The 10422-nt window shown below is 38.9% G+C and overlaps 1 pseudogene; it reads left to right on the top strand.

The window, feature by feature from the left end:
• Positions 1-5218: 5218 nt before the first annotated feature.
• On the top strand, positions 5219-6258 carry LOC118990932 (protein FAM50A-like; annotated as a pseudogene).
• Positions 6259-10422: the final 4164 nt, after the last annotated feature.

Genomic DNA, 10422 nt, shown 5'->3' on the forward strand with positions numbered 1-10422 from the left:
TAAGGAAACAGTCACACTGAAATACAAAGCAAGGAAGATTCACAGGAGGCAGTTCATGAAGTGGGCTGAGCCCTGTCTGTCAGATACCTCACATTGGAGAAGTTCACTCTTAAAACATCCTCAAGTTCAAGAGCTTTCAAAGGACCATCTAGGGACCTACATCTATAGGAAGGTTTCCAATGGACCACAGTGAATTTTGGGGGGAAAAAGATTAAGTGACTAAGCACGTTTCATAACACACTTACTGCAATTTAATAATTTTTCTTTATTTGGGCATTTTTGTGGCTTAAATTGCCCCCCCCTTTTTTTAGGACTTGGCTTTGGTATTTAATGAAGAATTTGCATGCACTTTTGTGTGTGTGTGGAATATCTTTAGTTGGCCAAACACACATGTGTGCAGAAACACACACACATTTCATTTTATTTTTTAAAATATTAGTGATCCATGAAATCCAAAATTCAAGGGAACTTTGCTGTATTTTGCCTAATGACAAGGTCTGTTTAAAGAATCTGGGACAGTTTTATTCCATTAATTTCTCTGTTCTGTAGTGAGAAAAGAAGTCTGGCACTTAGTAAATTGATTAATATATAAATAATTCCTGTTTTTGCCTGTTTTGGAAATAGTTGAACTAAATAAGAGAGTCTGGAGTTAAGTTTAGATTTTATAATCATCGAATTAAGAAACCACAATCATAGAAGAAATTCTAGTGATGTCAAGATTTTTTGTGCTATAAAAATAAAGGACAAAATAGATAAGTATCATGAAAATGATACCGAGTGCTTCTGATTTCTACTTTTGCTGTAAGTAATGATAAGAGCAGCAATAATTGTATGCTACCCTTTTTAAAAAAAGGTTGAGGTCTTCGAGTCATTGTCTCAATGGTCCCAGCAGATCCAGAGGAGGGTTGCTAAACCCACTTCACAGAGGGGGGTGTCTAGATTGAGGTAGTTGGAGGAACTTTGCCCAGGTCACACACATCAGGATCGGAACTCATGACTGGGTCATATGTATGTGAATCCTATCTCTTTTTCCAGTACCACTGGGTAACTTCATCAATTCAATGAAAACCAGTGTGGGGGAGACTATGGAAATCATTTTAAACTTTGCTTTACTCAACTCTTTACGATTTTTTCTATTAAATTATTGTCATTAGTTTTATTATGGAAAGTAATAGAAAATCTAAATTTTCCTTAACAATTAATCAGATCACACATATTTGCAACCCTTTCTTTTAGGTTAAATTGTTCCCCTCAGATGTGGTGTTTAAGTATAAGACAAGGGGCTTTGGAATGGTATAGCTAGACATTGTGACTGAGGCTCTCAAATTTATAATGCATGAACTTGAATAAATTACCTAAATTCTCTGAACCTTAGTTGTCCCATTCGTGAAATTTAAATTAACTTTATGAAAAATGCTTAGCATAGCACACTGCTCATCACAGATGCTCAGTAAAGGTAGCTCCCGACTTCACCCTCCTCCTCCTTCTCATCATCACTGATAGTATTAAAAAAGGGAAGAAAAATAAATAAATATAGAAGGAAGCCTGAAACTGATGAAACTGATGGTAGAGGAGGAGGAGAAACAAATCAAATGTTTGCTCCTTTTTAATCGGGGAAAGGGTGCTGAATGCAGAAAACAACCACTTGTTGTGGTGAAACTGAACATGGGAAGTAAGGAAGAAAAGGCGAGAAATCTAACTCCAAAATCAAGGATTAATTTGTTAACTTGGGCTTCAGGCTGACTCACCCCATGGTTAAAAATTTTACGTGCAAGAGTTCTGGCACTTTGGCTGAGTCATTCAGTTGGTTGGAGTATTGTCCCATACACCAAAAGGTTGTGGGTTTGATTCCAGGTCAGTGTACATACCTAGGTTGTGAGTTCAATCCCTGTTTGGGGCACATATAGGAGGCAACCAAGTGATGTTTCTCTCTCACATTTATGTTTCCCTCTATCTTCTCCCACCCCCTTCCTCTATCTCTAAAATCACTAAACTACATATCCTTGTGAGGACTTTTTTAAAAATAGGAATTCTTACAAAATTGACAAAGTATAAAAATGTTTTTATTTTTCAGTTACAGTTGGCATATAGTATTATATTAGTCACAGGTGTATAATCCAATAATTAGACATTTATATAACTTATTAAGTGATGATCCTGATAAATCTCATACCCATTTGACACTATACATAGTTATTATAATATTATTGACTATATTCCCTATGCTATATTTGACCTTCCCATGAATATTCTGTAACTATCAATTTGTGCTGCTTAATCCTGTTATGTTGTAAACCCATCCCCGCAACTTCCCTCCCATTTGGCAACTGTGAAAATGTTCTTTATATCTATGAGTCAGTTTCTGCTCTTCTTGATTTTTTGTCTTTTAGATTCAACATACAAGTGAAATCCTCTGTCATTTATCTTTCTCTGTATGACTTATACCACTCAGCAAAATACCCTCTAGGTTCAAGCATGTTGTTGCAGATGGCAAGATTTCATTCTTTTTTATGGTTGAGCCATATTGCATTGTATATATGTACCATTTCTTCATCCATTCATCTACTGAAGGCTCCTTAGCTGCTCCCATATCTTGGCTATTGATTCAGTGTTTTAGGTTTCTTCAGATAAATACCTAAAAGTGGAATTGCTGGGTGCGTGTTTGTTTCTTATTACATAGCCTTTGTTTTAAAGTTTATTTTGTCTGGTATAAGTATTGATAAACCAGGTTTTTTTATTTTCTGTTTTCATTTTCATGAATTATCTTTTTCTACCACTTTACTTTCAATTTGTGTGTCTTTCAATCTGAAGTGAGCATATGTAAGGGTCTTGTATTCTTATACATTAGGCCACCATATGTTTTTTTTATTGGAGCATTTAATCCATTTGCTTTTAAAGTAATTGTTAATAGATCTGTATTTATTGCTATTTTAGTGTTCATATTTTTAATTCTTTTTTTCTTCTTCTTAAAGAAGGCCCTTTAACATTTTATACTAGTCTGGTGGTGATGAACTCCTTTTGTTTTGTTTTGTTTTGTTTTTGTGTGTGTGTGTGTCTGAGAAGTTCTTTATGTCCTATGATTCTAAATCATAGCTTTTCTGGGTAGAGGGCCATGCTTTTCATCACTTTGGATATTTCTTGCCAATCCCTTTTGTCCTGAAAAGTTTCTATTGAGAATTGAGCTGACAGTCTTATGGGTAACTAACTGCTCTTCTCTTTCTGGTTTTAAGATTCTCTCTTTGTCTTTAACGTTTTGTATTTTAATTATAATTATTTTGGAGTGGGCCTCTTTGGATTTATCTTGTTTGAAACTCTCTGTGCTTCCTGCACTTATATATCTATTTCTTTAACCAAGTTAGAGAATTTTTCTGTCATTATTTTCCCATATAGTTTTTCAATTCCCTGTGCTCTCTCTTTCTCCTTCTGGCATCACATGATGTAAATATTGATATACTTGAAGTTGTCCCAGAGGCTCCTTACATTATCCTCATTTTTAAAAAATTCTTTTTGCTGCTCTGATTGCGTGTTTTCTGCTACTTTGTCTTCCAAATTGCTGATTTAACCACTGCTTCATCTAATCTTCTATTGATTTCTTCCAGTGTATTCTTCATTTCATTTACCATATTCTTTACTTCTGACTGCTTATTTTTTATGATTTGTATGTCATTTTTTATGCTGTTAACAGTCTCACTTAATTACTTGAGCATCCTTATATCCACTAAGTTGAACTCTGTGTCTGGTAGTTTTCTTGCATCCATTTCATTTAGTTCTTTTTTCTGGAGATTTTTCTTTCATTTGGGACATGTTATTTCTCCTCCACTTCCCCATGTTTATTTCTATGTATTAGGTAGATTTGCCATGTTTCCCAGTTTTGGTAGTGCCCTTACATAGTAGGTGCTTTCTTTGGTCCAGTGATGCAGCCTCCAGGTTGCTGAGCTGGTCTTCCAGGTGCACCCCATGTATGGACTGTGTACCCTCCTTTTGTTGTTAAGCCTTGATGGCTGTTGGTGGGTCAGTGGGAGGGATTGACTCCCAGGCCGATTGGTAATGAAGCCCAGTTGCATCTACAGTGCAAGAACTACTATCCAAGCCCAACCCACAAAGCAGTGCTCACTTGGCACTGGTGTCCACCAAGTTCACTCCTTGAGTGTGTCACTGGTGGAGGTGATTGGGTGGTGCTCCAGCATAGTTTAAAAACAGTCCACCAGGTATGCTGGCTTTGGGGCCTCCTGGGAGGTGAAGGCTAATATCAGCTGCTCTCTGTGCCATGCCTGTGGCCACTGGGCATGAACTACAGAGCCACAGATGGCTGCTACTTGTGCTGGTCTTGGAGGTTCCCAGGAGAGGCTAAGCTGTGAACCAAAGCCAGGTGCTGCTAGTGCCCTACCTGTGGCCACTTAACAAGAACATACTGAGTACTCTTAGGACAGGGCACACAGAGGTCAGATGCTGTTGTTGGAGTTTGTGGACTTTTGAGACATTTTAAGAAAGTTCCTAGTATGAGCCAAGACAGGTTGTTTGTATAGAAAAGCCACTGGAAATGACCTGGGTGGACCGGGAGATGGAGTGGATTATCAGGGAATCACCATGGTGGGATAAACAGTGCTAGCCAGATTGATGGGGACTCTGATATAGTACTACCTGCTGGCTCTGTATGGGGAGAGCTCAGCAAAGCAACATGACCTCAACACTTCTGTCTGGGAGAAAGCTGCATCTCCAGCTTGTGCCCCAAAGCTAGACAATTCAGTTCCTTCCCTAAGTACATTGTGCCTTTCAAGCTGCCACCCCAGTGCTGGAATTCAGAGTGAGTGAGTTGGAGTAAGTCTACACACTGTCCCTTTAAGAGAAATGCCTGGGACACCTCCATCTATCTCATTCAGCCACACTCCTTGCTGGTTTTCACAGTCAGAAATTATGGGGGCTTCTCTTCCTAGTACCAAACACTGGGCCGCGTGGAGCTGGTATTTACTTGGACCCTGGCTTTCTATGAGGGACCTTAAAAGCAGAGATATTCCCCCCAATTTTTAAGTGCCACATGTAGGTTGGGGAACAGTTCATTCTGTGCCTCCACCTCTCCTTCCACTTAGTGGCTCACTTTAGAAATTTAAAGTGAGATAGAGCAGGGTGGGATGCCTGAGCATCCCTTGGTGGCTAATGTCATGGTACAAGTGTCTGCTGACTATGGGGTCTCAGCAGTCACTGCAGCCACTGACTCTGCCATGGTACTGCCACTGTGGCTCAGTACAAGGGCATGCTAAGTGAGTGGGCTGCACTGTGCACCTGAAGTAAAAGTAGGAGAAGCAGCATGAGCAGATGGAGTAGATGAAGCAGCAGATCACGGAGGAGAACACAGTGAAATCTAACATTGGCAAGAAGTTATCTGTACTCTACGATGCCATGAGTCACAATTCATGTTCTGCACGTGGGACTTGTGACCCTTAGTGACATGATGACCAAGCAGGAAGCACTGGTGAAGGAATAGGAGAAGCAGCTGGCCAAGAAGGGGCAGTTGAAAGAGTAACTGAAGCTGGAAAAGCTGCAAGAGAAGGAGCACTAGAAGGAGGCCAAATGGAAGATCTCCATCCTCTCCTTCACTCTGGAGGAAGAGAATAGGTGGGTGAGGAGAAGGAAGAGGTGGCCATATATGATGAGGAGTTGGGAGAGATCACCACAAAGAAGAGAAAATTGGGGAAGAACCCACATGTGGACATATGCTTTTTGCTGACCCCAAAGGGGAGAATTTACTTCTGAAAGAGCTACATAGCAAGAGTGGAAAGCCAAGCAGGAGACGATCAAGAGCGGAGACGTTGAAATCACTTTCAGTTACTGGGGTGCTCAGACTTCAGGGAGCTCAAGTCATTAGGGTGGAGCAGCTCATGCATATCACAGAGTACCTAATCATACATCACCACCTCAGCTTCTGTCATTGTCACCAAAGCACAAGAAAAGAATGGGCTGCTCTTTCATTTCTATGCTTATGATGATGTGCTACAGCTCAGTGATGCTGCTGTGGAGAAGGACAAGTCACAAGCAGGCAAGGTGGTGCTCTGGAGCTGGGAGCAGAAGAACCAGAACATCCTCCCTGCCAACCACTGGGAACCCTATGGTCCCAGAAGTAGGCCAATACACTGGTGCATGCAGAGGTGGAGCAAGCTTCTTCTTCATATCCTTAGTTATAGGACTATCTTCAGCTGGACTTCAGACAGTTCTGAATTATGTTCCTTCTGCAGTTTAGCTGTAAGTTTGATGTGGTTGTGAGGGGATGTGAATGCTGCATTTACCTGTGTGGCCATATTGATAGGAGCTTAGAAGGCAGTTTCTACTAATATGTTATTCTCCTTGATCTCATTTTCGTTTGCAGTTTCTTCTCCTACCACCCACCTACTTATTTCTGGCCACCAGGTGCCCTTTTTATTTTAATTTCTGCTTCTTTAATACCATCTACTACCCTTCTATGAATACTGCTCAGATTCTTACTCAGAAAAAGAACATTCATAATGTCAGTCATTCGTTGACTGGATCAATGATTTCATGCTACACTTTTCAGGTATGAGAGTTCATTATGTAAAATCTTTTCCCAAAAATTATTTTGGAAAATTTTAGATCTCTAGAAAGTTTGCAAAAAGGATAAAATGCATCCCTATATCTTGTATCAAGAATCACTGAACTTTGAAGTTTTAGCATATTTGGTTACTCTCTCTCAGAGTCCATTTTTCATGTTAAACATATTCAGTGGCCCCTGATCATACATACACTTTGATTGTATTTTTATTAATTCAATGTAGTAATAATGCTTCCTGAAATGCGTCTGGGAATAAAGTAAATCCTCCATCCTCACAGTACCCATCTTCTAGGAGTTTCAGGTATTCAGAGAGAAAGAACTGGAAAAACTCATTGAGGTGTTTTATACTAAAGTGTGATCAAAGTCTAACCACTTGAGGGAGCATTTGTACTCATTAAGATGAGATTATTAATCCACTTAACTCTTTAATAGGGGATATGGTGTGGGTATGTTAAATGATTATTAGAGAAACACACTTCTGGTGATGCTTGTACCCTCCAGCCCAAAACTGTGTCCTCTAAACCTTTCTGCTATGGGGTCTGCCTTTCAACTACACACTAGCAGTCCCTGTATTCCTAAATTATCCTTAAAGTGGCCCTGTTGTCCGGATGAGGCAAATCAAAAATGAGGCACAGACTTTGAAAATCAGAACTGACCCAAGAAATTCATTTTGTGCCTGGTTCTTGTACCTAAATGTTTAAATGACATAGTCATCTCTTTGAGATAAATTATGGTTTGGAGAGATAGGCAAATACTTGCAACCACCAATCACTAATCTAGGTATGGGGAGGGCCCCGTGTATTTCATAAAGAAAAGCATTCCAGTGTTCCCATTCCCCTTAAGCATTTTGGTTAAATGTGAATCAGAGTTTGGGCTTCCTCTTAGACATACTGACCTGGGCCTCCCAGCACAGCTGCAGGCTTCTAAATAGGTTGCAATGAAGTGATCCTACATATCTGATGAACCACAGGATGTCAACAAGACACACCCATTGTCCCGCATTTGGCTGGCTCTAAAAAAGGAATGTAGCAAGGAGCTTACAGCAAGCCAAACCAACCCTGACCATAGTAATAGGCTCTTCCAGTGGGTGCGGCCAAGTGGATCACATCAAAAAAGAACAGGCCCTAGAATAAATCCGTGTTAAAGAAAAGCAAAATAGGGCTGAAGTGTCGCACAGAATGAAGGAGCTGTGGGCTCTTTTATCCTCACCAGGGTTTGAGAGGGAGATGACTGCACAATGTTGTTCCAGCCTCATGCTTTTTCCTTGAATTGAGACCCTTAAGAATGAGGGAAGGTGGTTTAAACTCATGTTGGCCACACCACACCTCAAAATCCAAGATAGATGGGTTCTTAAGTTGTAGCTTGATCAGAAAGACTCAAGTAACTGTTCATTGAGACTCAAATTTAAGGTCATTTCCCATAACTGCTGCTCATTTTAATAAATAAATGAAGTAAGAGTGAAGTCTTCTTTTTATCTGAGGTTGTATTGTTAATCCCTCATCACACATACCATGCACACACATTCAGCCCACAGGTTGGTACTAAGAAGTCAGTTTAAGACAGTATGACGATTATATACGTGTGAGTACATAGGAAAACATAATGTTATTCCACATCACATATGCAGGGTAAAGGAGGAAGATAGATGCTACGTGAAAGAACAGTCCTTCCTCTAAAGAATTGGACAATTTGAATGTAGACTGGGAGCAAAAATATGTGTGTGTATTCATGGTCTGGAGAGTTTTCAAAACACTATAGAGATTTGGATTCATTTTATTTTTGTTTTATTTTTGTAGTTTGAGATCTAGGACTAATTTATTGTGCTTAGAAGCTAAAAATTTATTAATCCAGGTGAGTATGTCTGGTAAATCCAAGGTATCTCCTCTATTTCTGTCAGTGGTTTTACCGTGCTCCACCTCATACCAAGCTTAAGGTAGAAGGCAATTTTTGATTGTTCCCTACCATCATCTTTCCTCTTCAGTTATTCAGGGGTTTTATGCTCCACCCCCCCAATGTTTCTTTGGCCATTTCTTTTACCATTTAAATCACCACCCACTAATTCAGACAAATAATTTCAATGCTTTACCACAGCATTCTGCTGGGTGCTGCTGCCTCAGTTTGTAAACTCTGGTCTTTTCCTCAGTTTCCAGGCCATAAGAATGATGTATAAATCACTAATTTTGACCTGGCTGGCATAGCTCAATGGATTGAGTGCAGGCTGTGAACCAAAGGGTTTCCAGTCAGAGCACATGCCTTAGTTGCAGGCCAAGTCCCCAATAGGGGGCATGGGAGAGTCAACCACACATTGATGTTTCTCTCCCTTTCTTTCTCCTTCCCTTCCCCTCCAAAAACTAATAAATAAAATCTTTTAAGAAATCACTGATTTTGAATATGTTAAAGCTCTCTGTCACTTATTTGTAAAGACCTAATTTAACATTCTCTGCCTGACTTTCAAAGTACCTTACTGTTTGCTTCCACTACAATGATGCAAACTGTATTTCCACTATTCTCTCTCATACACCATACACACGGCTGTCTGTCGTGATCTGTGCTCAATCACTCCTGGACACAAAGTGGTCATTTCTGCCTAACAGCCTATACTCAACTTTTCTTGCAACAAAATATCATCTCCCATTGCTTTTCTAACTCCTTGCCAATTTGTGAGGTCCCAATGAAACTCAGTGTTCTAGGAGACCTGCTGTGCCTACACTAACCCTCATTTATGTGCTTCAGTGCTAAACTTCTCACCAATGATAATTTCATACACATTACACATACACACAGGCAGACACACACATTGCCTTCAGATATTTGCTATAGTTTCAGATGGACTTGTTTAACCAATTAGAGAAGGAAATTCCTTAAAGAAAGGGGCCATGCTATATAAATAAATTTCTCCATGTACACTGTAAAACAGCAAGCATAACACTACATATAGCATACAGAGTTTGGTAACGTCTCATTTGGAATGAATTAGGGTAGACTATAAATAGAATATTTATTTCAAAAGGACATCACATAACCAAAAAGTCTCAAACTTAACTTTATTCTGGACAAATAAAGTTGCAATCTTTGTATGTAATAATACTAAATATCATATTATTTTTACTGTATTTTGGAGTTTTCTGAGAGTTTTCTTATGCATTAGCATATGTTTCCACTTGCAAGCACTATCAGGTAAATTTCATCATCATTTCATAGAAGAGGAATCTATTTAAGAGAATTTGATTACATCAAGATGACACTCTAAATCTAATCTTATACTAATCTTTAACAAGAACCCTAAACTGACTCAAGCTCAAATCATAACACTAGATTTAAAAATAATTCTTACCAAACCCTAGGTCTCCCCCAAGCATAATCTAACTTAACTATAACCATAGCTATAGTCCTAACTGTAACAATAATCTTAATATTACTTCCAAATATACACCTTTTGCTAATCATGGTCTTAATCCTAATGCTAGATGTAACATTAGCTCTAAACCCAACCTCCAGATTTACATAACAAATATGTAATAAAAAACAAAATCAACAAAGAGAAGCAGAGACAAAATAGGGAACTGGGATGGATGGATATACAAACACATATATATATATATACATATATACATGCATATCTATCATATATTTATAATATCACTATCAGATATATTCAATACCAAAATATTTGAAAAGTAAGCATGTTTTTTTTTTCTCAGTGAATGTCTAACTTTCAAAAGAAGAGAAACTCAAGTGGAATAAACTTTTCTTATGAATGATACATTTATGAATTTCCTCAGTAGGCTTTTCAGACTTCTCGATACATGAAAATAAATTTGTGTCAAATTTAGGGGTCTGGGGCTGCAACTAAATTGGGC

The sequence above is a fragment of the Sturnira hondurensis genome, unplaced genomic scaffold (genome assembly GCF_014824575.4).
Source record: "Sturnira hondurensis isolate 20B ecotype Veracruz unplaced genomic scaffold, ASM1482457v3 Scaffold0007401, whole genome shotgun sequence".
Taxonomy (NCBI): Eukaryota; Metazoa; Chordata; class Mammalia; order Chiroptera; family Phyllostomidae; genus Sturnira; species Sturnira hondurensis.